General features: G+C 45.3%; 54 non-coding genes across 54 annotated transcripts; 14 read left to right on the forward strand and 40 right to left on the reverse strand.

Moving 5' to 3' along the window:
- The first annotated feature begins 40 nt into the window (after positions 1-40).
- Positions 41-113, forward strand: TRNAM-CAU (transfer RNA methionine (anticodon CAU)). Its single transcript has one exon. It is a non-coding gene; the product is annotated as a tRNA-Met (tRNA).
- A 193-nt stretch (positions 114-306) lies between these two features.
- On the reverse strand, positions 307-378 carry TRNAA-CGC (transfer RNA alanine (anticodon CGC)). The gene has a single exon. It is a non-coding gene; the product is annotated as a tRNA-Ala (tRNA).
- A 614-nt stretch (positions 379-992) lies between these two features.
- On the reverse strand, positions 993-1,078 carry TRNAY-GUA (transfer RNA tyrosine (anticodon GUA)). The gene is given in 2 exon segments: positions 993-1,028; positions 1,042-1,078. It is a non-coding gene; the product is annotated as a tRNA-Tyr (tRNA).
- A 430-nt stretch (positions 1,079-1,508) lies between these two features.
- TRNAA-UGC (transfer RNA alanine (anticodon UGC)) lies at positions 1,509-1,580 on the reverse strand. The gene has a single exon. It is a non-coding gene; the product is annotated as a tRNA-Ala (tRNA).
- A 137-nt stretch (positions 1,581-1,717) lies between these two features.
- Positions 1,718-1,790, forward strand: TRNAM-CAU (transfer RNA methionine (anticodon CAU)). Its single transcript has one exon. It is a non-coding gene; the product is annotated as a tRNA-Met (tRNA).
- Positions 1,791-1,983: 193 nt separating this feature from the next.
- TRNAA-CGC (transfer RNA alanine (anticodon CGC)) lies at positions 1,984-2,055 on the reverse strand. Its single transcript has one exon. It is a non-coding gene; the product is annotated as a tRNA-Ala (tRNA).
- Positions 2,056-2,669: 614 nt separating this feature from the next.
- Positions 2,670-2,755, reverse strand: TRNAY-GUA (transfer RNA tyrosine (anticodon GUA)). The gene is given in 2 exon segments: positions 2,670-2,705; positions 2,719-2,755. It is a non-coding gene; the product is annotated as a tRNA-Tyr (tRNA).
- A 430-nt stretch (positions 2,756-3,185) lies between these two features.
- Positions 3,186-3,257, reverse strand: TRNAA-UGC (transfer RNA alanine (anticodon UGC)). The gene has a single exon. It is a non-coding gene; the product is annotated as a tRNA-Ala (tRNA).
- A 137-nt stretch (positions 3,258-3,394) lies between these two features.
- On the forward strand, positions 3,395-3,467 carry TRNAM-CAU (transfer RNA methionine (anticodon CAU)). Its single transcript has one exon. It is a non-coding gene; the product is annotated as a tRNA-Met (tRNA).
- A 193-nt stretch (positions 3,468-3,660) lies between these two features.
- TRNAA-CGC (transfer RNA alanine (anticodon CGC)) lies at positions 3,661-3,732 on the reverse strand. The gene has a single exon. It is a non-coding gene; the product is annotated as a tRNA-Ala (tRNA).
- A 614-nt stretch (positions 3,733-4,346) lies between these two features.
- Positions 4,347-4,432, reverse strand: TRNAY-GUA (transfer RNA tyrosine (anticodon GUA)). Its single transcript is given in 2 exon segments — positions 4,347-4,382; positions 4,396-4,432. It is a non-coding gene; the product is annotated as a tRNA-Tyr (tRNA).
- Positions 4,433-4,862: 430 nt separating this feature from the next.
- Positions 4,863-4,934, reverse strand: TRNAA-UGC (transfer RNA alanine (anticodon UGC)). The gene has a single exon. It is a non-coding gene; the product is annotated as a tRNA-Ala (tRNA).
- A 137-nt stretch (positions 4,935-5,071) lies between these two features.
- TRNAM-CAU (transfer RNA methionine (anticodon CAU)) lies at positions 5,072-5,144 on the forward strand. Its single transcript has one exon. It is a non-coding gene; the product is annotated as a tRNA-Met (tRNA).
- A 193-nt stretch (positions 5,145-5,337) lies between these two features.
- On the reverse strand, positions 5,338-5,409 carry TRNAA-CGC (transfer RNA alanine (anticodon CGC)). The gene has a single exon. It is a non-coding gene; the product is annotated as a tRNA-Ala (tRNA).
- A 614-nt stretch (positions 5,410-6,023) lies between these two features.
- Positions 6,024-6,109, reverse strand: TRNAY-GUA (transfer RNA tyrosine (anticodon GUA)). The gene is given in 2 exon segments: positions 6,024-6,059; positions 6,073-6,109. It is a non-coding gene; the product is annotated as a tRNA-Tyr (tRNA).
- A 430-nt stretch (positions 6,110-6,539) lies between these two features.
- TRNAA-UGC (transfer RNA alanine (anticodon UGC)) lies at positions 6,540-6,611 on the reverse strand. The gene has a single exon. It is a non-coding gene; the product is annotated as a tRNA-Ala (tRNA).
- Positions 6,612-6,748: 137 nt separating this feature from the next.
- TRNAM-CAU (transfer RNA methionine (anticodon CAU)) lies at positions 6,749-6,821 on the forward strand. Its single transcript has one exon. It is a non-coding gene; the product is annotated as a tRNA-Met (tRNA).
- A 193-nt stretch (positions 6,822-7,014) lies between these two features.
- TRNAA-CGC (transfer RNA alanine (anticodon CGC)) lies at positions 7,015-7,086 on the reverse strand. The gene has a single exon. It is a non-coding gene; the product is annotated as a tRNA-Ala (tRNA).
- Positions 7,087-7,700: 614 nt separating this feature from the next.
- Positions 7,701-7,786, reverse strand: TRNAY-GUA (transfer RNA tyrosine (anticodon GUA)). Its single transcript is given in 2 exon segments — positions 7,701-7,736; positions 7,750-7,786. It is a non-coding gene; the product is annotated as a tRNA-Tyr (tRNA).
- Positions 7,787-8,216: 430 nt separating this feature from the next.
- Positions 8,217-8,288, reverse strand: TRNAA-UGC (transfer RNA alanine (anticodon UGC)). Its single transcript has one exon. It is a non-coding gene; the product is annotated as a tRNA-Ala (tRNA).
- Positions 8,289-8,425: 137 nt separating this feature from the next.
- TRNAM-CAU (transfer RNA methionine (anticodon CAU)) lies at positions 8,426-8,498 on the forward strand. The gene has a single exon. It is a non-coding gene; the product is annotated as a tRNA-Met (tRNA).
- Positions 8,499-8,691: 193 nt separating this feature from the next.
- Positions 8,692-8,763, reverse strand: TRNAA-CGC (transfer RNA alanine (anticodon CGC)). The gene has a single exon. It is a non-coding gene; the product is annotated as a tRNA-Ala (tRNA).
- A 614-nt stretch (positions 8,764-9,377) lies between these two features.
- Positions 9,378-9,463, reverse strand: TRNAY-GUA (transfer RNA tyrosine (anticodon GUA)). The gene is given in 2 exon segments: positions 9,378-9,413; positions 9,427-9,463. It is a non-coding gene; the product is annotated as a tRNA-Tyr (tRNA).
- A 430-nt stretch (positions 9,464-9,893) lies between these two features.
- Positions 9,894-9,965, reverse strand: TRNAA-UGC (transfer RNA alanine (anticodon UGC)). The gene has a single exon. It is a non-coding gene; the product is annotated as a tRNA-Ala (tRNA).
- Positions 9,966-10,102: 137 nt separating this feature from the next.
- On the forward strand, positions 10,103-10,175 carry TRNAM-CAU (transfer RNA methionine (anticodon CAU)). Its single transcript has one exon. It is a non-coding gene; the product is annotated as a tRNA-Met (tRNA).
- Positions 10,176-10,368: 193 nt separating this feature from the next.
- On the reverse strand, positions 10,369-10,440 carry TRNAA-CGC (transfer RNA alanine (anticodon CGC)). Its single transcript has one exon. It is a non-coding gene; the product is annotated as a tRNA-Ala (tRNA).
- A 614-nt stretch (positions 10,441-11,054) lies between these two features.
- Positions 11,055-11,140, reverse strand: TRNAY-GUA (transfer RNA tyrosine (anticodon GUA)). Its single transcript is given in 2 exon segments — positions 11,055-11,090; positions 11,104-11,140. It is a non-coding gene; the product is annotated as a tRNA-Tyr (tRNA).
- Positions 11,141-11,570: 430 nt separating this feature from the next.
- On the reverse strand, positions 11,571-11,642 carry TRNAA-UGC (transfer RNA alanine (anticodon UGC)). The gene has a single exon. It is a non-coding gene; the product is annotated as a tRNA-Ala (tRNA).
- A 137-nt stretch (positions 11,643-11,779) lies between these two features.
- Positions 11,780-11,852, forward strand: TRNAM-CAU (transfer RNA methionine (anticodon CAU)). The gene has a single exon. It is a non-coding gene; the product is annotated as a tRNA-Met (tRNA).
- Positions 11,853-12,045: 193 nt separating this feature from the next.
- Positions 12,046-12,117, reverse strand: TRNAA-CGC (transfer RNA alanine (anticodon CGC)). Its single transcript has one exon. It is a non-coding gene; the product is annotated as a tRNA-Ala (tRNA).
- A 614-nt stretch (positions 12,118-12,731) lies between these two features.
- TRNAY-GUA (transfer RNA tyrosine (anticodon GUA)) lies at positions 12,732-12,817 on the reverse strand. Its single transcript is given in 2 exon segments — positions 12,732-12,767; positions 12,781-12,817. It is a non-coding gene; the product is annotated as a tRNA-Tyr (tRNA).
- Positions 12,818-13,247: 430 nt separating this feature from the next.
- Positions 13,248-13,319, reverse strand: TRNAA-UGC (transfer RNA alanine (anticodon UGC)). The gene has a single exon. It is a non-coding gene; the product is annotated as a tRNA-Ala (tRNA).
- Positions 13,320-13,456: 137 nt separating this feature from the next.
- TRNAM-CAU (transfer RNA methionine (anticodon CAU)) lies at positions 13,457-13,529 on the forward strand. Its single transcript has one exon. It is a non-coding gene; the product is annotated as a tRNA-Met (tRNA).
- A 193-nt stretch (positions 13,530-13,722) lies between these two features.
- TRNAA-CGC (transfer RNA alanine (anticodon CGC)) lies at positions 13,723-13,794 on the reverse strand. Its single transcript has one exon. It is a non-coding gene; the product is annotated as a tRNA-Ala (tRNA).
- Positions 13,795-14,408: 614 nt separating this feature from the next.
- TRNAY-GUA (transfer RNA tyrosine (anticodon GUA)) lies at positions 14,409-14,494 on the reverse strand. Its single transcript is given in 2 exon segments — positions 14,409-14,444; positions 14,458-14,494. It is a non-coding gene; the product is annotated as a tRNA-Tyr (tRNA).
- Positions 14,495-14,924: 430 nt separating this feature from the next.
- TRNAA-UGC (transfer RNA alanine (anticodon UGC)) lies at positions 14,925-14,996 on the reverse strand. Its single transcript has one exon. It is a non-coding gene; the product is annotated as a tRNA-Ala (tRNA).
- Positions 14,997-15,133: 137 nt separating this feature from the next.
- On the forward strand, positions 15,134-15,206 carry TRNAM-CAU (transfer RNA methionine (anticodon CAU)). The gene has a single exon. It is a non-coding gene; the product is annotated as a tRNA-Met (tRNA).
- Positions 15,207-15,399: 193 nt separating this feature from the next.
- Positions 15,400-15,471, reverse strand: TRNAA-CGC (transfer RNA alanine (anticodon CGC)). The gene has a single exon. It is a non-coding gene; the product is annotated as a tRNA-Ala (tRNA).
- Positions 15,472-16,085: 614 nt separating this feature from the next.
- Positions 16,086-16,171, reverse strand: TRNAY-GUA (transfer RNA tyrosine (anticodon GUA)). The gene is given in 2 exon segments: positions 16,086-16,121; positions 16,135-16,171. It is a non-coding gene; the product is annotated as a tRNA-Tyr (tRNA).
- A 430-nt stretch (positions 16,172-16,601) lies between these two features.
- On the reverse strand, positions 16,602-16,673 carry TRNAA-UGC (transfer RNA alanine (anticodon UGC)). Its single transcript has one exon. It is a non-coding gene; the product is annotated as a tRNA-Ala (tRNA).
- Positions 16,674-16,810: 137 nt separating this feature from the next.
- Positions 16,811-16,883, forward strand: TRNAM-CAU (transfer RNA methionine (anticodon CAU)). Its single transcript has one exon. It is a non-coding gene; the product is annotated as a tRNA-Met (tRNA).
- A 193-nt stretch (positions 16,884-17,076) lies between these two features.
- On the reverse strand, positions 17,077-17,148 carry TRNAA-CGC (transfer RNA alanine (anticodon CGC)). The gene has a single exon. It is a non-coding gene; the product is annotated as a tRNA-Ala (tRNA).
- Positions 17,149-17,762: 614 nt separating this feature from the next.
- TRNAY-GUA (transfer RNA tyrosine (anticodon GUA)) lies at positions 17,763-17,848 on the reverse strand. Its single transcript is given in 2 exon segments — positions 17,763-17,798; positions 17,812-17,848. It is a non-coding gene; the product is annotated as a tRNA-Tyr (tRNA).
- A 430-nt stretch (positions 17,849-18,278) lies between these two features.
- On the reverse strand, positions 18,279-18,350 carry TRNAA-UGC (transfer RNA alanine (anticodon UGC)). The gene has a single exon. It is a non-coding gene; the product is annotated as a tRNA-Ala (tRNA).
- Positions 18,351-18,487: 137 nt separating this feature from the next.
- TRNAM-CAU (transfer RNA methionine (anticodon CAU)) lies at positions 18,488-18,560 on the forward strand. Its single transcript has one exon. It is a non-coding gene; the product is annotated as a tRNA-Met (tRNA).
- A 193-nt stretch (positions 18,561-18,753) lies between these two features.
- Positions 18,754-18,825, reverse strand: TRNAA-CGC (transfer RNA alanine (anticodon CGC)). Its single transcript has one exon. It is a non-coding gene; the product is annotated as a tRNA-Ala (tRNA).
- A 614-nt stretch (positions 18,826-19,439) lies between these two features.
- On the reverse strand, positions 19,440-19,525 carry TRNAY-GUA (transfer RNA tyrosine (anticodon GUA)). Its single transcript is given in 2 exon segments — positions 19,440-19,475; positions 19,489-19,525. It is a non-coding gene; the product is annotated as a tRNA-Tyr (tRNA).
- Positions 19,526-19,955: 430 nt separating this feature from the next.
- On the reverse strand, positions 19,956-20,027 carry TRNAA-UGC (transfer RNA alanine (anticodon UGC)). Its single transcript has one exon. It is a non-coding gene; the product is annotated as a tRNA-Ala (tRNA).
- Positions 20,028-20,164: 137 nt separating this feature from the next.
- On the forward strand, positions 20,165-20,237 carry TRNAM-CAU (transfer RNA methionine (anticodon CAU)). The gene has a single exon. It is a non-coding gene; the product is annotated as a tRNA-Met (tRNA).
- Positions 20,238-20,430: 193 nt separating this feature from the next.
- Positions 20,431-20,502, reverse strand: TRNAA-CGC (transfer RNA alanine (anticodon CGC)). Its single transcript has one exon. It is a non-coding gene; the product is annotated as a tRNA-Ala (tRNA).
- A 614-nt stretch (positions 20,503-21,116) lies between these two features.
- TRNAY-GUA (transfer RNA tyrosine (anticodon GUA)) lies at positions 21,117-21,202 on the reverse strand. The gene is given in 2 exon segments: positions 21,117-21,152; positions 21,166-21,202. It is a non-coding gene; the product is annotated as a tRNA-Tyr (tRNA).
- Positions 21,203-21,632: 430 nt separating this feature from the next.
- Positions 21,633-21,704, reverse strand: TRNAA-UGC (transfer RNA alanine (anticodon UGC)). The gene has a single exon. It is a non-coding gene; the product is annotated as a tRNA-Ala (tRNA).
- Positions 21,705-21,841: 137 nt separating this feature from the next.
- TRNAM-CAU (transfer RNA methionine (anticodon CAU)) lies at positions 21,842-21,914 on the forward strand. Its single transcript has one exon. It is a non-coding gene; the product is annotated as a tRNA-Met (tRNA).
- Positions 21,915-22,108: 194 nt separating this feature from the next.
- Positions 22,109-22,180, reverse strand: TRNAA-CGC (transfer RNA alanine (anticodon CGC)). Its single transcript has one exon. It is a non-coding gene; the product is annotated as a tRNA-Ala (tRNA).
- Positions 22,181-22,642: the final 462 nt, after the last annotated feature.

Here is a 22,642-nt window from a genome sequence, read left to right on the forward strand (position 1 = left end):
CTTCATGGTCTATAGTCCTATTTAGAGATGCTTGTGTGCAGCCTTCTTAGCGCAGTAGGCAGCGCGTCAGTCTCATAATCTGAAGGTCCTGAGTTCGATCCTCAGAGAGGGCATTTATTTCCTCCTTTTGGCAAGCAAAATTCTCAGATTTTCTTGAAAAGTGGAAACTATGCCTACTCCAAACACATTTTTCAAAGCAAACAATTTAAGCGGGGTTCTGACCCCCAACTGCCCGAGAAACCTCTACTTTCCACAAGATGGCAGGCTAGCCTTCTGGAAAAAGCCAATATAGAGAACAGAGACTCCTGGAGATGCCGGGGATTGAACCCGGGGCCTCATACATGCGAAGCATGCGCTCTACCACTGAGCTACATCCCCTCGACTGCACTCTAACGTTTTGCTGGATGCAAGGAGACTCTGAAGCCCATGGACTGCAAAGTCTCGATTTGAGACTAGAATGTAAAGTGTCAGGCTTGGAATTGCTCACACCTCACGTGTGAACTGTCTTCATGGAGCATATATTTAGTGCAATCAGGGATCGATTCTCCGGCAGGGCTTTTATTTGCTCAGTTTGGAATGCAAAACTTCTCAGGATTCCCAAAAATGTGACAACTATTGGTCTACTTTCCTGCTTGCTCAGCCTTTCGGGAGATGATTCCATTGGATATTCCCTCTTGCCCATCGGTATACATTCAAATTGAAGGCAAGTCATAGTGTGATTGGCTGCCAAGCAGCTACCTTTGGAGCAGTGCAATTGGAAGTCTGCCAAGGGCATACATATATTAATGCAATGCTTTGGTATTAGTTCTGATCAGCAGGTTTCCTTGACTGTTCTTCACACCTCCCCTAGCGACGACTATGTCATCCATTCCCTTTGAAAGCAGATAGAGTACGCTTCTTTTCCGGTATTTATCGAAGCTCTGGGAATTTTTCATAGTCAATGGAAGGTATTGTTGATTCAAAGCAAAAGCCATGGAAATTAAACCACAAAATCCTTCGAGCCGGATTTGAACCAGCGACCTAAGGATGCCTGAATTTATGCTACAGTCCTCCGCTCTACCAACTGAGCTATCGAAGGAGTAGTGGCAAACTTCCGTAGCACCAAAATTATCTCTCGCTCAAGAAAGGTTGTGGAGGGTGGGGACCAGGAGCAGACAGATGCACATCATCAATATTACCTGCCACTCCCCCTCAAAGTTACCAGAAAAGTAAGAGTCTCTGCTTTCGAGGAAGAACCCTTACCAATGACCAAGAGGGCTGCCACAGATTTCTATCCTAAATGTATTAAGATTGCCAAGATTAATCATCACTTTGATGGCTTAAACAAGTAAGATTCTTCTGTTGTATAAGCATCAAAAATGAGATAGCCCCATTTCATGGGTTTTTTCAAGGCAAACGTCTCACAGTTTAAGTGGGGTTGGTATCCCAGTTGCATGACATATCTCTTCCTTAATACTGATAGCCAGCCTTGTTTTCTGCCAAAATCCGAGACAAGCATGGCAAAAGTCTGGAGATGCCGGGGATTGAACCCGGGGCCTCATACATGCAAAGCATGCGCTCTACCACTGAGCTACATCCCCATGTCTGCCAAGTTTTACTGGCTGCCAAGTCAACCCATTTGACACTGCAGCATAAAGTCTCAGCCAGGAAAATCCTTAAGCCTCGTACCTGGAATATCTTCATGGTCTATAGTCCTATTTAGAGATGCTTGTGTGCAGCCTTCTTAGCGCAGTAGGCAGCGCGTCAGTCTCATAATCTGAAGGTCCTGAGTTCAATCCTCAGAGAGGGCATTTATTTCCTCCTTTTGGCAAGCAAAATTCTCAGATTTTCTTGAAAAGTGGAAACTATGCCTACTCCAAACACATTTTTCAAAGCAAACAATTTAAGCGGGGTTCTGACCCCCAACTGCCCGAGAAACCTCTACTTTCCACAAGATGGCAGGCTAGCCTTCTGGAAAAAGCCAAGATAGAGAACAGAGACTCCTGGAGATGCCGGGGATTGAACCCGGGGCCTCATACATGCGAAGCATGCGCTCTACCACTGAGCTACATCCCCTCGACTGCACTCTAACGTTTTGCTGGATGCAAGGAGACTCTGAAGCCCATGGACTGCAAAGTCTCGATTTGAGACTAGAATGTAAAGTGTCAGGCTTGGAATTGCTCACACCTCACGTGTGAACTGTCTTCATGGAGCATATATTTAGTGCAATCAGGGATCGATTCTCCGGCAGGGCTTTTATTTGCTCAGTTTGGAATGCAAAACTTCTCAGGATTCCCAAAAATGTGACAACTATTGGTCTACTTTCCTGCTTGCTCAGCCTTTCGGGAGATGATTCCATTGGATATTCCCTCTTGCCCATCGGTATACATTCAAATTGAAGGCAAGTCATAGTGTGATTGGCTGCCAAGCAGCTACCTTTGGAGCAGTGCAATTGGAAGTCTGCCAAGGGCATACATATATTAATGCAACGCTTTGGTATTAGTTCTGATCAGCAGGTTTCCTTGACTGTTCTTCACACCTCCCCTAGCGACGACTATGTCATCCATTCCCTTTGAAAGCAGATAGAGTACGCTTCTTTTCCGGTATTTATCGAAGCTCTGGGAATTTTTCATAGTCAATGGAAGGTATTGTTGATTCAAAGCAAAAGCCATGGAAATTAAACCACAAAATCCTTCGAGCCGGATTTGAACCAGCGACCTAAGGATGCCTGAATTTATGCTACAGTCCTCCGCTCTACCAACTGAGCTATCGAAGGAGTAGTGGCAAACTTCCGTAGCACCAAAATTATCTCTCGCTCAAGAAAGGTTGTGGAGGGTGGGGACCAGGAGCAGACAGATGCACATCATCAATATTACCTGCCACTCCCCCTCAAAGTTACCAGAAAAGTAAGAGTCTCTGCTTTCGAGGAAGAACCCTTACCAATGACCAAGAGGGCTGCCACAGATTTCTATCCTAAATGTATTAAGATTGCCAAGATTAATCATCACTTTGATGGCTTAAACAAGTAAGATTCTTCTGTTGTATAAGCATCAAAAATGAGATAGCCCCATTTCATGGGTTTTTTCAAGGCAAACGTCTCACAGTTTAAGTGGGGTTGGTATCCCAGTTGCATGACATATCTCTTCCTTAATACTGATAGCCAGCCTTGTTTTCTGCCAAAATCCGAGACAAGCATGGCAAAAGTCTGGAGATGCCGGGGATTGAACCCGGGGCCTCATACATGCAAAGCATGCGCTCTACCACTGAGCTACATCCCCATGTCTGCCAAGTTTTACTGGCTGCCAAGTCAACCCATTTGACACTGCAGCATAAAGTCTCAGCCAGGAAAATCCTTAAGCCTCGTACCTGGAATATCTTCATGGTCTATAGTCCTATTTAGAGATGCTTGTGTGCAGCCTTCTTAGCGCAGTAGGCAGCGCGTCAGTCTCATAATCTGAAGGTCCTGAGTTCGATCCTCAGAGAGGGCATTTCTTTCCTCCTTTTGGCAAGCAAAATTCTCAGATTTTCTTGAAAAGTGGAAACTATGCCTACTCCAAACACATTTTTCAAAGCAAACAATTTAAGCGGGGTTCTGACCCCCAACTGCCCGAGAAACCTCTACTTTCCACAAGATGGCAGGCTAGCCTTCTGGAAAAAGCCAATATAGAGAACAGAGACTCCTGGAGATGCCGGGGATTGAACCCGGGGCCTCATACATGCGAAGCATGCGCTCTACCACTGAGCTACATCCCCTCGACTGCACTCTAACGTTTTGCTGGATGCAAGGAGACTCTGAAGCCCATGGACTGCAAAGTCTCGATTTGAGACTAGAATGTAAAGTGTCAGGCTTGGAATTGCTCACACCTCACGTGTGAACTGTCTTCATGGAGCATATATTTAGTGCAATCAGGGATCGATTCTCCGGCAGGGCTTTTATTTGCTCAGTTTGGAATGCAAAACTTCTCAGGATTCCCAAAAATGTGACAACTATTGGTCTACTTTCCTGCTTGCTCAGCCTTTCGGGAGATGATTCCATTGGATATTCCCTCTTGCCCATCGGTATACATTCAAATTGAAGGCAAGTCATAGTGTGATTGGCTGCCAAGCAGCTACCTTTGGAGCAGTGCAATTGGAAGTCTGCCAAGGGCATACATATATTAATGCAATGCTTTGGTATTAGTTCTGATCAGCAGGTTTCCTTGACTGTTCTTCACACCTCCCCTAGCGACGACTATGTCATCCATTCCCTTTGAAAGCAGATAGAGTACGCTTCTTTTCCGGTATTTATCGAAGCTCTGGGAATTTTTCATAGTCAATGGAAGGTATTGTTGATTCAAAGCAAAAGCCATGGAAATTAAACCACAAAATCCTTCGAGCCGGATTTGAACCAGCGACCTAAGGATGCCTGAATTTATGCTACAGTCCTCCGCTCTACCAACTGAGCTATCGAAGGAGTAGTGGCAAACTTCCGTAGCACCAAAATTATCTCTCGCTCAAGAAAGGTTGTGGAGGGTGGGGACCAGGAGCAGACAGATGCACATCATCAATATTACCTGCCACTCCCCCTCAAAGTTACCAGAAAAGTAAGAGTCTCTGCTTTCGAGGAAGAACCCTTACCAATGACCAAGAGGGCTGCCACAGATTTCTATCCTAAATGTATTAAGATTGCCAAGATTAATCATCACTTTGATGGCTTAAACAAGTAAGATTCTTCTGTTGTATAAGCATCAAAAATGAGATAGCCCCATTTCATGGGTTTTTTCAAGGCAAACGTCTCACAGTTTAAGTGGGGTTGGTATCCCAGTTGCATGACATATCTCTTCCTTAATACTGATAGCCAGCCTTGTTTTCTGCCAAAATCCGAGACAAGCATGGCAAAAGTCTGGAGATGCCGGGGATTGAACCCGGGGCCTCATACATGCAAAGCATGCGCTCTACCACTGAGCTACATCCCCATGTCTGCCAAGTTTTACTGGCTGCCAAGTCAACCCATTTGACACTGCAGCATAAAGTCTCAGCCAGGAAAATCCTTAAGCCTCGTACCTGGAATATCTTCATGGTCTATAGTCCTATTTAGAGATGCTTGTGTGCAGCCTTCTTAGCGCAGTAGGCAGCGCGTCAGTCTCATAATCTGAAGGTCCTGAGTTCGATCCTCAGAGAGGGCATTTATTTCCTCCTTTTGGCAAGCAAAATTCTCAGATTTTCTTGAAAAGTGGAAACTATGCCTACTCCAAACACATTTTTCAAAGCAAACAATTTAAGCGGGGTTCTGACCCCCAACTGCCCGAGAAACCTCTACTTTCCACAAGATGGCAGGCTAGCCTTCTGGAAAAAGCCAATATAGAGAACAGAGACTCCTGGAGATGCCGGGGATTGAACCCGGGGCCTCATACATGCGAAGCATGCGCTCTACCACTGAGCTACATCCCCTCGACTGCACTCTAACGTTTTGCTGGATGCAAGGAGACTCTGAAGCCCATGGACTGCAAAGTCTCGATTTGAGACTAGAATGTAAAGTGTCAGGCTTGGAATTGCTCACACCTCACGTGTGAACTGTCTTCATGGAGCATATATTTAGTGCAATCAGGGATCGATTCTCCGGCAGGGCTTTTATTTGCTCAGTTTGGAATGCAAAACTTCTCAGGATTCCCAAAAATGTGACAACTATTGGTCTACTTTCCTGCTTGCTCAGCCTTTCGGGAGATGATTCCATTGGATATTCCCTCTTGCCCATCGGTATACATTCAAATTGAAGGCAAGTCATAGTGTGATTGGCTGCCAAGCAGCTACCTTTGGAGCAGTGCAATTGGAAGTCTGCCAAGGGCATACATATATTAATGCAATGCTTTGGTATTAGTTCTGATCAGCAGGTTTCCTTGACTGTTCTTCACACCTCCCCTAGCGACGACTATGTCATCCATTCCCTTTGAAAGCAGATAGAGTACGCTTCTTTTCCGGTATTTATCGAAGCTCTGGGAATTTTTCATAGTCAATGGAAGGTATTGTTGATTCAAAGCAAAAGCCATGGAAATTAAACCACAAAATCCTTCGAGCCGGATTTGAACCAGCGACCTAAGGATGCCTGAATTTATGCTACAGTCCTCCGCTCTACCAACTGAGCTATCGAAGGAGTAGTGGCAAACTTCCGTAGCACCAAAATTATCTCTCGCTCAAGAAAGGTTGTGGAGGGTGGGGACCAGGAGCAGACAGATGCACATCATCAATATTACCTGCCACTCCCCCTCAAAGTTACCAGAAAAGTAAGAGTCTCTGCTTTCGAGGAAGAACCCTTACCAATGACCAAGAGGGCTGCCACAGATTTCTATCCTAAATGTATTAAGATTGCCAAGATTAATCATCACTTTGATGGCTTAAACAAGTAAGATTCTTCTGTTGTATAAGCATCAAAAATGAGATAGCCCCATTTCATGGGTTTTTTCAAGGCAAACGTCTCACAGTTTAAGTGGGGTTGGTATCCCAGTTGCATGACATATCTCTTCCTTAATACTGATAGCCAGCCTTGTTTTCTGCCAAAATCCGAGACAAGCATGGCAAAAGTCTGGAGATGCCGGGGATTGAACCCGGGGCCTCATACATGCAAAGCATGCGCTCTACCACTGAGCTACATCCCCATGTCTGCCAAGTTTTACTGGCTGCCAAGTCAACCCATTTGACACTGCAGCATAAAGTCTCAGCCAGGAAAATCCTTAAGCCTCGTACCTGGAATATCTTCATGGTCTATAGTCCTATTTAGAGATGCTTGTGTGCAGCCTTCTTAGTGCAGTAGGCAGCGCGTCAGTCTCATAATCTGAAGGTCCTGAGTTCGATCCTCAGAGAGGGCATTTATTTCCTCCTTTTGGCAAGCAAAATTCTCAGATTTTCTTGAAAAGTGGAAACTATGCCTACTCCAAACACATTTTTCAAAGCAAACAATTTAAGCGGGGTTCTGACCCCCAACTGCCGGAGAAACCTCTACTTTCCACAAGATGGCAGGCTAGCCTTCTGGAAAAAGCCAAGATAGAGAACAGAGACTCCTGGAGATGCCGGGGATTGAACCCGGGGCCTCATACATGCGAAGCATGCGCTCTACCACTGAGCTACATCCCCTCGACTGCACTCTAACGTTTTGCTGGATGCAAGGAGACTCTGAAGCCCATGGACTGCAAAGTCTCGATTTGAGACTAGAATGTAAAGTGTCAGGCTTGGAATTGCTCACACCTCACGTGTGAACTGTCTTCATGGAGCATATATTTAGTGCAATCAGGGATCGATTCTCCGGCAGGGCTTTTATTTGCTCAGTTTGGAATGCAAAACTTCTCAGGATTCCCAAAAATGTGACAACTATTGGTCTACTTTCCTGCTTGCTCAGCCTTTCGGGAGATGATTCCATTGGATATTCCCTCTTGCCCATCGGTATACATTCAAATTGAAGGCAAGTCATAGTGTGATTGGCTGCCAAGCAGCTACCTTTGGAGCAGTGCAATTGGAAGTCTGCCAAGGGCATACATATATTAATGCAACGCTTTGGTATTAGTTCTGATCAGCAGGTTTCCTTGACTGTTCTTCACACCTCCCCTAGCGACGACTATGTCATCCATTCCCTTTGAAAGCAGATAGAGTACGCTTCTTTTCCGGTATTTATCGAAGCTCTGGGAATTTTTCATAGTCAATGGAAGGTATTGTTGATTCAAAGCAAAAGCCATGGAAATTAAACCACAAAATCCTTCGAGCCGGATTTGAACCAGCGACCTAAGGATGCCTGAATTTATGCTACAGTCCTCCGCTCTACCAACTGAGCTATCGAAGGAGTAGTGGCAAACTTCCGTAGCACCAAAATTATCTCTCGCTCAAGAAAGGTTGTGGAGGGTGGGGACCAGGAGCAGACAGATGCACATCATCAATATTACCTGCCACTCCCCCTCAAAGTTACCAGAAAAGTAAGAGTCTCTGCTTTCGAGGAAGAACCCTTACCAATGACCAAGAGGGCTGCCACAGATTTCTATCCTAAATGTATTAAGATTGCCAAGATTAATCATCACTTTGATGGCTTAAACAAGTAAGATTCTTCTGTTGTATAAGCATCAAAAATGAGATAGCCCCATTTCATGGGTTTTTTCAAGGCAAACGTCTCACAGTTTAAGTGGGGTTGGTATCCCAGTTGCATGACATATCTCTTCCTTAATACTGATAGCCAGCCTTGTTTTCTGCCAAAATCCGAGACAAGCATGGCAAAAGTCTGGAGATGCCGGGGATTGAACCCGGGGCCTCATACATGCAAAGCATGCGCTCTACCACTGAGCTACATCCCCATGTCTGCCAAGTTTTACTGGCTGCCAAGTCAACCCATTTGACACTGCAGCATAAAGTCTCAGCCAGGAAAATCCTTAAGCCTCGTACCTGGAATATCTTCATGGTCTATAGTCCTATTTAGAGATGCTTGTGTGCAGCCTTCTTAGCGCAGTAGGCAGCGCGTCAGTCTCATAATCTGAAGGTCCTGAGTTCAATCCTCAGAGAGGGCATTTATTTCCTCCTTTTGGCAAGCAAAATTCTCAGATTTTCTTGAAAAGTGGAAACTATGCCTACTCCAAACACATTTTTCAAAGCAAACAATTTAAGCGGGGTTCTGACCCCCAACTGCCCGAGAAACCTCTACTTTCCACAAGATGGCAGGCTAGCCTTCTGGAAAAAGCCAAGATAGAGAACAGAGACTCCTGGAGATGCCGGGGATTGAACCCGGGGCCTCATACATGCGAAGCATGCGCTCTACCACTGAGCTACATCCCCTCGACTGCACTCTAACGTTTTGCTGGATGCAAGGAGACTCTGAAGCCCATGGACTGCAAAGTCTCGATTTGAGACTAGAATGTAAAGTGTCAGGCTTGGAATTGCTCACACCTCACGTGTGAACTGTCTTCATGGAGCATATATTTAGTGCAATCAGGGATCGATTCTCCGGCAGGGCTTTTATTTGCTCAGTTTGGAATGCAAAACTTCTCAGGATTCCCAAAAATGTGACAACTATTGGTCTACTTTCCTGCTTGCTCAGCCTTTCGGGAGATGATTCCATTGGATATTCCCTCTTGCCCATCGGTATACATTCAAATTGAAGGCAAGTCATAGTGTGATTGGCTGCCAAGCAGCTACCTTTGGAGCAGTGCAATTGGAAGTCTGCCAAGGGCATACATATATTAATGCAACGCTTTGGTATTAGTTCTGATCAGCAGGTTTCCTTGACTGTTCTTCACACCTCCCCTAGCGACGACTATGTCATCCATTCCCTTTGAAAGCAGATAGAGTACGCTTCTTTTCCGGTATTTATCGAAGCTCTGGGAATTTTTCATAGTCAATGGAAGGTATTGTTGATTCAAAGCAAAAGCCATGGAAATTAAACCACAAAATCCTTCGAGCCGGATTTGAACCAGCGACCTAAGGATGCCTGAATTTATGCTACAGTCCTCCGCTCTACCAACTGAGCTATCGAAGGAGTAGTGGCAAACTTCCGTAGCACCAAAATTATCTCTCGCTCAAGAAAGGTTGTGGAGGGTGGGGACCAGGAGCAGACAGATGCACATCATCAATATTACCTGCCACTCCCCCTCAAAGTTACCAGAAAAGTAAGAGTCTCTGCTTTCGAGGAAGAACCCTTACCAATGACCAAGAGGGCTGCCACAGATTTCTATCCTAAATGTATTAAGATTGCCAAGATTAATCATCACTTTGATGGCTTAAACAAGTAAGATTCTTCTGTTGTATAAGCATCAAAAATGAGATAGCCCCATTTCATGGGTTTTTTCAAGGCAAACGTCTCACAGTTTAAGTGGGGTTGGTATCCCAGTTGCATGACATATCTCTTCCTTAATACTGATAGCCAGCCTTGTTTTCTGCCAAAATCCGAGACAAGCATGGCAAAAGTCTGGAGATGCCGGGGATTGAACCCGGGGCCTCATACATGCAAAGCATGCGCTCTACCACTGAGCTACATCCCCATGTCTGCCAAGTTTTACTGGCTGCCAAGTCAACCCATTTGACACTGCAGCATAAAGTCTCAGCCAGGAAAATCCTTAAGCCTCGTACCTGGAATATCTTCATGGTCTATAGTCCTATTTAGAGATGCTTGTGTGCAGCCTTCTTAGCGCAGTAGGCAGCGCGTCAGTCTCATAATCTGAAGGTCCTGAGTTCGATCCTCAGAGAGGGCATTTCTTTCCTCCTTTTGGCAAGCAAAATTCTCAGATTTTCTTGAAAAGTGGAAACTATGCCTACTCCAAACACATTTTTCAAAGCAAACAATTTAAGCGGGGTTCTGACCCCCAACTGCCCGAGAAACCTCTACTTTCCACAAGATGGCAGGCTAGCCTTCTGGAAAAAGCCAATATAGAGAACAGAGACTCCTGGAGATGCCGGGGATTGAACCCGGGGCCTCATACATGCGAAGCATGCGCTCTACCACTGAGCTACATCCCCTCGACTGCACTCTAACGTTTTGCTGGATGCAAGGAGACTCTGAAGCCCATGGACTGCAAAGTCTCGATTTGAGACTAGAATGTAAAGTGTCAGGCTTGGAATTGCTCACACCTCACGTGTGAACTGTCTTCATGGAGCATATATTTAGTGCAATCAGGGATCGATTCTCCGGCAGGGCTTTTATTTGCTCAGTTTGGAATGCAAAACTTCTCAGGATTCCCAAAAATGTGACAACTATTGGTCTACTTTCCTGCTTGCTCAGCCTTTCGGGAGATGATTCCATTGGATATTCCCTCTTGCCCATCGGTATACATTCAAATTGAAGGCAAGTCATAGTGTGATTGGCTGCCAAGCAGCTACCTTTGGAGCAGTGCAATTGGAAGTCTGCCAAGGGCATACATATATTAATGCAATGCTTTGGTATTAGTTCTGATCAGCAGGTTTCCTTGACTGTTCTTCACACCTCCCCTAGCGACGACTATGTCATCCATTCCCTTTGAAAGCAGATAGAGTACGCTTCTTTTCCGGTATTTATCGAAGCTCTGGGAATTTTTCATAGTCAATGGAAGGTATTGTTGATTCAAAGCAAAAGCCATGGAAATTAAACCACAAAATCCTTCGAGCCGGATTTGAACCAGCGACCTAAGGATGCCTGAATTTATGCTACAGTCCTCCGCTCTACCAACTGAGCTATCGAAGGAGTAGTGGCAAACTTCCGTAGCACCAAAATTATCTCTCGCTCAAGAAAGGTTGTGGAGGGTGGGGACCAGGAGCAGACAGATGCACATCATCAATATTACCTGCCACTCCCCCTCAAAGTTACCAGAAAAGTAAGAGTCTCTGCTTTCGAGGAAGAACCCTTACCAATGACCAAGAGGGCTGCCACAGATTTCTATCCTAAATGTATTAAGATTGCCAAGATTAATCATCACTTTGATGGCTTAAACAAGTAAGATTCTTCTGTTGTATAAGCATCAAAAATGAGATAGCCCCATTTCATGGGTTTTTTCAAGGCAAACGTCTCACAGTTTAAGTGGGGTTGGTATCCCAGTTGCATGACATATCTCTTCCTTAATACTGATAGCCAGCCTTGTTTTCTGCCAAAATCCGAGACAAGCATGGCAAAAGTCTGGAGATGCCGGGGATTGAACCCGGGGCCTCATACATGCAAAGCATGCGCTCTACCACTGAGCTACATCCCCATGTCTGCCAAGTTTTACTGGCTGCCAAGTCAACCCATTTGACACTGCAGCATAAAGTCTCAGCCAGGAAAATCCTTAAGCCTCGTACCTGGAATATCTTCATGGTCTATAGTCCTATTTAGAGATGCTTGTGTGCAGCCTTCTTAGCGCAGTAGGCAGCGCGTCAGTCTCATAATCTGAAGGTCCTGAGTTCGATCCTCAGAGAGGGCATTTATTTCCTCCTTTTGGCAAGCAAAATTCTCAGATTTTCTTGAAAAGTGGAAACTATGCCTACTCCAAACACATTTTTCAAAGCAAACAATTTAAGCGGGGTTCTGACCCCCAACTGCCCGAGAAACCTCTACTTTCCACAAGATGGCAGGCTAGCCTTCTGGAAAAAGCCAATATAGAGAACAGAGACTCCTGGAGATGCCGGGGATTGAACCCGGGGCCTCATACATGCGAAGCATGCGCTCTACCACTGAGCTACATCCCCTCGACTGCACTCTAACGTTTTGCTGGATGCAAGGAGACTCTGAAGCCCATGGACTGCAAAGTCTCGATTTGAGACTAGAATGTAAAGTGTCAGGCTTGGAATTGCTCACACCTCACGTGTGAACTGTCTTCATGGAGCATATATTTAGTGCAATCAGGGATCGATTCTCCGGCAGGGCTTTTATTTGCTCAGTTTGGAATGCAAAACTTCTCAGGATTCCCAAAAATGTGACAACTATTGGTCTACTTTCCTGCTTGCTCAGCCTTTCGGGAGATGATTCCATTGGATATTCCCTCTTGCCCATCGGTATACATTCAAATTGAAGGCAAGTCATAGTGTGATTGGCTGCCAAGCAGCTACCTTTGGAGCAGTGCAATTGGAAGTCTGCCAAGGGCATACATATATTAATGCAATGCTTTGGTATTAGTTCTGATCAGCAGGTTTCCTTGACTGTTCTTCACACCTCCCCTAGCGACGACTATGTCATCCATTCCCTTTGAAAGCAGATAGAGTACGCTTCTTTTCCGGTATTTATCGAAGCTCTGGGAATTTTTCATAGTCAATGGAAGGTATTGTTGATTCAAAGCAAAAGCCATGGAAATTAAACCACAAAATCCTTCGAGCCGGATTTGAACCAGCGACCTAAGGATGCCTGAATTTATGCTACAGTCCTCCGCTCTACCAACTGAGCTATCGAAGGAGTAGTGGCAAACTTCCGTAGCACCAAAATTATCTCTCGCTCAAGAAAGGTTGTGGAGGGTGGGGACCAGGAGCAGACAGATGCACATCATCAATATTACCTGCCACTCCCCCTCAAAGTTACCAGAAAAGTAAGAGTCTCTGCTTTCGAGGAAGAACCCTTACCAATGACCAAGAGGGCTGCCACAGATTTCTATCCTAAATGTATTAAGATTGCCAAGATTAATCATCACTTTGATGGCTTAAACAAGTAAGATTCTTCTGTTGTATAAGCATCAAAAATGAGATAGCCCCATTTCATGGGTTTTTTCAAGGCAAACGTCTCACAGTTTAAGTGGGGTTGGTATCCCAGTTGCATGACATATCTCTTCCTTAATACTGATAGCCAGCCTTGTTTTCTGCCAAAATCCGAGACAAGCATGGCAAAAGTCTGGAGATGCCGGGGATTGAACCCGGGGCCTCATACATGCAAAGCATGCGCTCTACCACTGAGCTACATCCCCATGTCTGCCAAGTTTTACTGGCTGCCAAGTCAACCCATTTGACACTGCAGCATAAAGTCTCAGCCAGGAAAATCCTTAAGCCTCGTACCTGGAATATCTTCATGGTCTATAGTCCTATTTAGAGATGCTTGTGTGCAGCCTTCTTAGTGCAGTAGGCAGCGCGTCAGTCTCATAATCTGAAGGTCCTGAGTTCGATCCTCAGAGAGGGCATTTATTTCCTCCTTTTGGCAAGCAAAATTCTCAGATTTTCTTGAAAAGTGGAAACTATGCCTACTCCAAACACATTTTTCAAAGCAAACAATTTAAGCGGGGTTCTGACCCCCAACTGCCGGAGAAACCTCTACTTTCCACAAGATGGCAGGCTAGCCTTCTGGAAAAAGCCAAGATAGAGAACAGAGACTCCTGGAGATGCCGGGGATTGAACCCGGGGCCTCATACATGCGAAGCATGCGCTCTACCACTGAGCTACATCCCCTCGACTGCACTCTAACGTTTTGCTGGATGCAAGGAGACTCTGAAGCCCATGGACTGCAAAGTCTCGATTTGAGACTAGAATGTAAAGTGTCAGGCTTGGAATTGCTCACACCTCACGTGTGAACTGTCTTCATGGAGCATATATTTAGTGCAATCAGGGATCGATTCTCCGGCAGGGCTTTTATTTGCTCAGTTTGGAATGCAAAACTTCTCAGGATTCCCAAAAATGTGACAACTATTGGTCTACTTTCCTGCTTGCTCAGCCTTTCGGGAGATGATTCCATTGGATATTCCCTCTTGCCCATCGGTATACATTCAAATTGAAGGCAAGTCATAGTGTGATTGGCTGCCAAGCAGCTACCTTTGGAGCAGTGCAATTGGAAGTCTGCCAAGGGCATACATATATTAATGCAACGCTTTGGTATTAGTTCTGATCAGCAGGTTTCCTTGACTGTTCTTCACACCTCCCCTAGCGACGACTATGTCATCCATTCCCTTTGAAAGCAGATAGAGTACGCTTCTTTTCCGGTATTTATCGAAGCTCTGGGAATTTTTCATAGTCAATGGAAGGTATTGTTGATTCAAAGCAAAAGCCATGGAAATTAAACCACAAAATCCTTCGAGCCGGATTTGAACCAGCGACCTAAGGATGCCTGAATTTATGCTACAGTCCTCCGCTCTACCAACTGAGCTATCGAAGGAGTAGTGGCAAACTTCCGTAGCACCAAAATTATCTCTCGCTCAAGAAAGGTTGTGGAGGGTGGGGACCAGGAGCAGACAGATGCACATCATCAATATTACCTGCCACTCCCCCTCAAAGTTACCAGAAAAGTAAGAGTCTCTGCTTTCGAGGAAGAACCCTTACCAATGACCAAGAGGGCTGCCACAGATTTCTATCCTAAATGTATTAAGATTGCCAAGATTAATCATCACTTTGATGGCTTAAACAAGTAAGATTCTTCTGTTGTATAAGCATCAAAAATGAGATAGCCCCATTTCATGGGTTTTTTCAAGGCAAACGTCTCACAGTTTAAGTGGGGTTGGTATCCCAGTTGCATGACATATCTCTTCCTTAATACTGATAGCCAGCCTTGTTTTCTGCCAAAATCCGAGACAAGCATGGCAAAAGTCTGGAGATGCCGGGGATTGAACCCGGGGCCTCATACATGCAAAGCATGCGCTCTACCACTGAGCTACATCCCCATGTCTGCCAAGTTTTACTGGCTGCCAAGTCAACCCATTTGACACTGCAGCATAAAGTCTCAGCCAGGAAAATCCTTAAGCCTCGTACCTGGAATATCTTCATGGTCTATAGTCCTATTTAGAGATGCTTGTGTGCAGCCTTCTTAGCGCAGTAGGCAGCGCGTCAGTCTCATAATCTGAAGGTCCTGAGTTCGATCCTCAGAGAGGGCATTTCTTTCCTCCTTTTGGCAAGCAAAATTCTCAGATTTTCTTGAAAAGTGGAAACTATGCCTACTCCAAACACATTTTTCAAAGCAAACAATTTAAGCGGGGTTCTGACCCCCAACTGCCCGAGAAACCTCTACTTTCCACAAGATGGCAGGCTAGCCTTCTGGAAAAAGCCAATATAGAGAACAGAGACTCCTGGAGATGCCGGGGATTGAACCCGGGGCCTCATACATGCGAAGCATGCGCTCTACCACTGAGCTACATCCCCTCGACTGCACTCTAACGTTTTGCTGGATGCAAGGAGACTCTGAAGCCCATGGACTGCAAAGTCTCGATTTGAGACTAGAATGTAAAGTGTCAGGCTTGGAATTGCTCACACCTCACGTGTGAACTGTCTTCATGGAGCATATATTTAGTGCAATCAGGGATCGATTCTCCGGCAGGGCTTTTATTTGCTCAGTTTGGAATGCAAAACTTCTCAGGATTCCCAAAAATGTGACAACTATTGGTCTACTTTCCTGCTTGCTCAGCCTTTCGGGAGATGATTCCATTGGATATTCCCTCTTGCCCATCGGTATACATTCAAATTGAAGGCAAGTCATAGTGTGATTGGCTGCCAAGCAGCTACCTTTGGAGCAGTGCAATTGGAAGTCTGCCAAGGGCATACATATATTAATGCAATGCTTTGGTATTAGTTCTGATCAGCAGGTTTCCTTGACTGTTCTTCACACCTCCCCTAGCGACGACTATGTCATCCATTCCCTTTGAAAGCAGATAGAGTACGCTTCTTTTCCGGTATTTATCGAAGCTCTGGGAATTTTTCATAGTCAATGGAAGGTATTGTTGATTCAAAGCAAAAGCCATGGAAATTAAACCACAAAATCCTTCGAGCCGGATTTGAACCAGCGACCTAAGGATGCCTGAATTTATGCTACAGTCCTCCGCTCTACCAACTGAGCTATCGAAGGAGTAGTGGCAAACTTCCGTAGCACCAAAATTATCTCTCGCTCAAGAAAGGTTGTGGAGGGTGGGGACCAGGAGCAGACAGATGCACATCATCAATATTACCTGCCACTCCCCCTCAAAGTTACCAGAAAAGTAAGAGTCTCTGCTTTCGAGGAAGAACCCTTACCAATGACCAAGAGGGCTGCCACAGATTTCTATCCTAAATGTATTAAGATTGCCAAGATTAATCATCACTTTGATGGCTTAAACAAGTAAGATTCTTCTGTTGTATAAGCATCAAAAATGAGATAGCCCCATTTCATGGGTTTTTTCAAGGCAAACGTCTCACAGTTTAAGTGGGGTTGGTATCCCAGTTGCATGACATATCTCTTCCTTAATACTGATAGCCAGCCTTGTTTTCTGCCAAAATCCGAGACAAGCATGGCAAAAGTCTGGAGATGCCGGGGATTGAACCCGGGGCCTCATACATGCAAAGCATGCGCTCTACCACTGAGCTACATCCCCATGTCTGCCAAGTTTTACTGGCTGCCAAGTCAACCCATTTGACACTGCAGCATAAAGTCTCAGCCAGGAAAATCCTTAAGCCTCGTACCTGGAATATCTTCATGGTCTATAGTCCTATTTAGAGATGCTTGTGTGCAGCCTTCTTAGCGCAGTAGGCAGCGCGTCAGTCTCATAATCTGAAGGTCCTGAGTTCGATCCTCAGAGAGGGCATTTCTTTCCTCCTTTTGGCAAGCAAAATTCTCAGATTTTCTTGAAAAGTGGAAACTATGCCTACTCCAAACACATTTTTCAAAGCAAACAATTTAAGCGGGGTTCTGACCCCCAACTGCCCGAGAAACCTCTACTTTCCACAAGATGGCAGGCTAGCCTTCTGGAAAAAGCCAAGATAGAGAACAGAGACTCCTGGAGATGCCGGGGATTGAACCCGGGGCCTCATACATGCGAAGCATGCGCTCTACCACTGAGCTACATCCCCTCGACTGCACTCTAACGTTTTGCTGGATGCAAGGAGACTCTGAAGCCCATGGACTGCAAAGTCTCGATTTGAGACTAGAATGTAAAGTGTCAGGCTTGGAATTGCTCACACCTCACGTGTGAACTGTCTTCATGGAGCATATATTTAGTGCAATCAGGGATCGATTCTCCGGCAGGGCTTTTATTTGCTCAGTTTGGAATGCAAAACTTCTCAGGATTCCCAAAAATGTGACAACTATTGGTCTACTTTCCTGCTTGCTCAGCCTTTCGGGAGATGATTCCATTGGATATTCCCTCTTGCCCATCGGTATACATTCAAATTGAAGGCAAGTCATAGTGTGATTGGCTGCCAAGCAGCTACCTTTGGAGCAGTGCAATTGGAAGTCTGCCAAGGGCATACATATATTAATGCAATGCTTTGGTATTAGTTCTGATCAGCAGGTTTCCTTGACTGTTCTTCACACCTCCCCTAGCGACGACTATGTCATCCATTCCCTTTGAAAGCAGATAGAGTACGCTTCTTTTCCGGTATTTATCGAAGCTCTGGGAATTTTTCATAGTCAATGGAAGGTATTGTTGATTCAAAGCAAAAGCCATGGAAATTAAACCACAAAATCCTTCGAGCCGGATTTGAACCAGCGACCTAAGGATGCCTGAATTTATGCTACAGTCCTCCGCTCTACCAACTGAGCTATCGAAGGAGTAGTGGCAAACTTCCGTAGCACCAAAATTATCTCTCGCTCAAGAAAGGTTGTGGAGGGTGGGGACCAGGAGCAGACAGATGCACATCATCAATATTACCTGCCACTCCCCCTCAAAGTTACCAGAAAAGTAAGAGTCTCTGCTTTCGAGGAAGAACCCTTACCAATGACCAAGAGGGCTGCCACAGATTTCTATCCTAAATGTATTAAGATTGCCAAGATTAATCATCACTTTGATGGCTTAAACAAGTAAGATTCTTCTGTTGTATAAGCATCAAAAATGAGATAGCCCCATTTCATGGGTTTTTTCAAGGCAAACGTCTCACAGTTTAAGTGGGGTTGGTATCCCAGTTGCATGACATATCTCTTCCTTAATACTGATAGCCAGCCTTGTTTTCTGCCAAAATCCGAGACAAGCATGGCAAAAGTCTGGAGATGCCGGGGATTGAACCCGGGGCCTCATACATGCAAAGCATGCGCTCTACCACTGAGCTACATCCCCATGTCTGCCAAGTTTTACTGGCTGCCAAGTCAACCCATTTGACACTGCAGCATAAAGTCTCAGCCAGGAAAATCCTTAAGCCTCGTACCTGGAATATCTTCATGGTCTATAGTCCTATTTAGAGATGCTTGTGTGCAGCCTTCTTAGCGCAGTAGGCAGCGCGTCAGTCTCATAATCTGAAGGTCCTGAGTTCGATCCTCAGAGAGGGCATTTCTTTCCTCCTTTTGGCAAGCAAAATTCTCAGATTTTCTTGAAAAGTGGAAACTATGCCTACTCCAAACACATTTTTCAAAGCAAACAATTTAAGCGGGGTTCTGACCCCCAACTGCCCGAGAAACCTCTACTTTCCACAAGATGGCAGGCTAGCCTTCTGGAAAAAGCCAAGATAGAGAACAGAGACTCCTGGAGATGCCGGGGATTGAACCCGGGGCCTCATACATGCGAAGCATGCGCTCTACCACTGAGCTACATCCCCTCGACTGCACTCTAACGTTTTGCTGGATGCAAGGAGACTCTGAAGCCCATTGACTGCAAAGTCTCGATTTGAGACTAGAATGTAAAGTGTCAGGCTTGGAATTGCTCACACCTCACGTGTGAACTGTCTTCATGGAGCATATATTTAGTGCAATCAGGGATCGATTCTCCGGCAGGGCTTTTATTTGCTCAGTTTGGAATGCAAAACTTCTCAGGATTCCCAAAAATGTGACAACTATTGGTCTACTTTCCTGCTTGCTCAGCCTTTCGGGAGATGATTCCATTGGATATTCCCTCTTGCCCATCGGTATACATTCAAATTGAAGGCAAGTCATAGTGTGATTGGCTGCCAAGCAGCTACCTTTGGAGCAGTGCAATTGGAAGTCTGCCAAGGGCATACATATATTAATGCAACGCTTTGGTATTAGTTCTGATCAGCAGGTTTCCTTGACTGTTCTTCACACCTCCCCTAGCGACGACTATGTCATCCATTCCCTTTGAAAGCAGATAGAGTACGCTTCTTTTCCGGTATTTATCGAAGCTCTGGGAATTTTTCATAGTCAATGGAAGGTATTGTTGATTCAAAGCAAAAGCCATGGAAATTAAACCACAAAATCCTTCGAGCCGGATTTGAACCAGCGACCTAAGGATGCCTGAATTTATGCTACAGTCCTCCGCTCTACCAACTGAGCTATCGAAGGAGTAGTGGCAAACTTCCGTAGCACCAAAATTATCTCTCGCTCAAGAAAGGTTGTGGAGGGTGGGGACCAGGAGCAGACAGATGCACATCATCAATATTACCTGCCACTCCCCCTCAAAGTTACCAGAAAAGTAAGAGTCTCTGCTTTCGAGGAAGAACCCTTACCAATGACCAAGAGGGCTGCCACAGATTTCTATCCTAAATGTATTAAGATTGCCAAGATTAATCATCACTTTGATGGCTTAAACAAGTAAGATTCTTCTGTTGTATAAGCATCAAAAATGAGATAGCCCCATTTCATGGGTTTTTTCAAGGCAAACGTCTCACAGTTTAAGTGGGGTTGGTATCCCAGTTGCATGACATATCTCTTCCTTAATACTGATAGCCAGCCTTGTTTTCTGCCAAAATCCGAGACAAGCATGGCAAAAGTCTGGAGATGCCGGGGATTGAACCCGGGGCCTCATACATGCAAAGCATGCGCTCTACCACTGAGCTACATCCCCATGTCTGCCAAGTTTTACTGGCTGCCAAGTCAACCCATTTGACACTGCAGCATAAAGTCTCAGCCAGGAAAATCCTTAAGCCTCGTACCTGGAATATCTTCATGGTCTATAGTCCTATTTAGAGATGCTTGTGTGCAGCCTTCTTAGCGCAGTAGGCAGCGCGTCAGTCTCATAATCTGAAGGTCCTGAGTTCGATCCTCAGAGAGGGCATTTCTTTCCTCCTTTTGGCAAGCAAAATTCTCAGATTTTCTTGAAAAGTGGAAACTATGCCTACTCCAAACACATTTTTCAAAGCAAACAATTTAAGCGGGGTTCTGACCCCCAACTGCCCGAGAAACCTCTACTTTCCACAAGATGGCAGGCTAGCCTTCTGGAAAAAGCCAAGATAGAGAACAGAGACTCCTGGAGATGCCGGGGATTGAACCCGGGGCCTCATACATGCGAAGCATGCGCTCTACCACTGAGCTACATCCCCTCGACTGCACTCTAACGTTTTGCTGGATGCAAGGAGACTCTGAAGCCCATGGACTGCAAAGTCTCGATTTGAGACTAGAATGTAAAGTGTCAGGCTTGGAATTGCTCACACCTCACGTGTGAACTGTCTTCATGGAGCATATATTTAGTGCAATCAGGGATCGATTCTCCGGCAGGGCTTTTATTTGCTCAGTTTGGAATGCAAAACTTCTCAGGATTCCCAAAAATGTGACAACTATTGGTCTACTTTCCTGCTTGCTCAGCCTTTCGGGAGATGATTCCATTGGATATTCCCTCTTGCCCATCGGTATACATTCAAATTGAAGGCAAGTCATAGTGTGATTGGCTGCCAAGCAGCTACCTTTGGAGCAGTGCAATTGGAAGTCTGCCAAGGGCATACATATATTAATGCAACGCTTTGGTATTAGTTCTGATCAGCAGGTTTCCTTGACTGTTCTTCACACCTCCCCTAGCGACGACTATGTCATCCATTCCCTTTGAAAGCAGATAGAGTACGCTTCTTTTCCGGTATTTATCGAAGCTCTGGGAATTTTTCATAGTCAATGGAAGGTATTGTTGATTCAAAGCAAAAGCCATGGAAATTAAACCACAAAATCCTTCGAGCCGGATTTGAACCAGCGACCTAAGGATGCCTGAATTTATGCTACAGTCCTCCGCTCTACCAACTGAGCTATCGAAGGAGTAGTGGCAAACTTCCGTAGCACCAAAATTATCTCTCGCTCAAGAAAGGTTGTGGAGGGTGGGGACCAGGAGCAGACAGATGCACATCATCAATATTACCTGCCACTCCCCCTCAAAGTTACCAGAAAAGTAAGAGTCTCTGCTTTCGAGGAAGAACCCTTACCAATGACCAAGAGGGCTGCCACAGATTTCTATCCTAAATGTATTAAGATTGCCAAGATTAATCATCACTTTGATGGCTTAAACAAGTAAGATTCTTCTGTTGTATAAGCATCAAAAATGAGATAGCCCCATTTCATGGGTTTTTTCAAGGCAAACGTCTCACAGTTTAAGTGGGGTTGGTATCCCAGTTGCATGACATATCTCTTCCTTAATACTGATAGCCAGCCTTGTTTTCTGCCAAAATCCGAGACAAGCATGGCAAAAGTCTGGAGATGCCGGGGATTGAACCCGGGGCCTCATACATGCAAAGCATGCGCTCTACCACTGAGCTACATCCCCATGTCTGCCAAGTTTTACTGGCTGCCAAGTCAACCCATTTGACACTGCAGCATAAAGTCTCAGCCAGGAAAATCCTTAAGCCTCGTACCTGGAATATCTTCATGGTCTATAGTCCTATTTAGAGATGCTTGTGTGCAGCCTTCTTAGCGCAGTAGGCAGCGCGTCAGTCTCATAATCTGAAGGTCCTGAGTTCGATCCTCAGAGAGGGCATTTCTTTCCTCCTTTTGGCAAGCAAAATTCTCAGATTTTTCTTGAAAAGTGGAAACTATGCCTACTCCAAACACATTTTTCAAAGCAAACAATTTAAGCGGGGTTCTGACCCCCAACTGCCCGAGAAACCTCTACTTTCCACAAGATGGCAGGCTAGCCTTCTGGAAAAAGCCAAGATAGAGAACAGAGACTCCTGGAGATGCCGGGGATTGAACCCGGGGCCTCATACATGCGAAGCATGCGCTCTACCACTGAGCTACATCCCCTCGACTGCACTCTAACGTTTTGCTGGATGCAAGGAGACTCTGAAGCCCATGGACTGCAAAGTCTCGATTTGAGACTAGAATGTAAAGTGTCAGGCTTGGAATTGCTCACACCTCACGTGTGAACTGTCTTCATGGAGCATATATTTAGTGCAATCAGGGATCGATTCTCCGGCAGGGCTTTTATTTGCTCAGTTTGGAATGCAAAACTTCTCAGGATTCCCAAAAATGTGACAACTATTGGTCTACTTTCCTGCTTGCTCAGCCTTTCGGGAGATGATTCCATTGGATATTCCCTCTTGCCCATCGGTATACATTCAAATTGAAGGCAAGTCATAGTGTGATTGGCTGCCAAGCAGCTACCTTTGGAGCAGTGCAATTGGAAGTCTGCCAAGGGCATACATATATTAATGCAACGCTTTGGTATTAGTTCTGATCAGCAGGTTTCCTTGACTGTTCTTCACA

The sequence above is a fragment of the Lissotriton vulgaris genome, unplaced genomic scaffold (assembly GCF_964263255.1).
Source record: "Lissotriton vulgaris unplaced genomic scaffold, aLisVul1.2 SCAFFOLD_2797, whole genome shotgun sequence".
In the NCBI taxonomy this organism is placed as follows: domain Eukaryota; kingdom Metazoa; phylum Chordata; class Amphibia; order Caudata; family Salamandridae; genus Lissotriton; species Lissotriton vulgaris.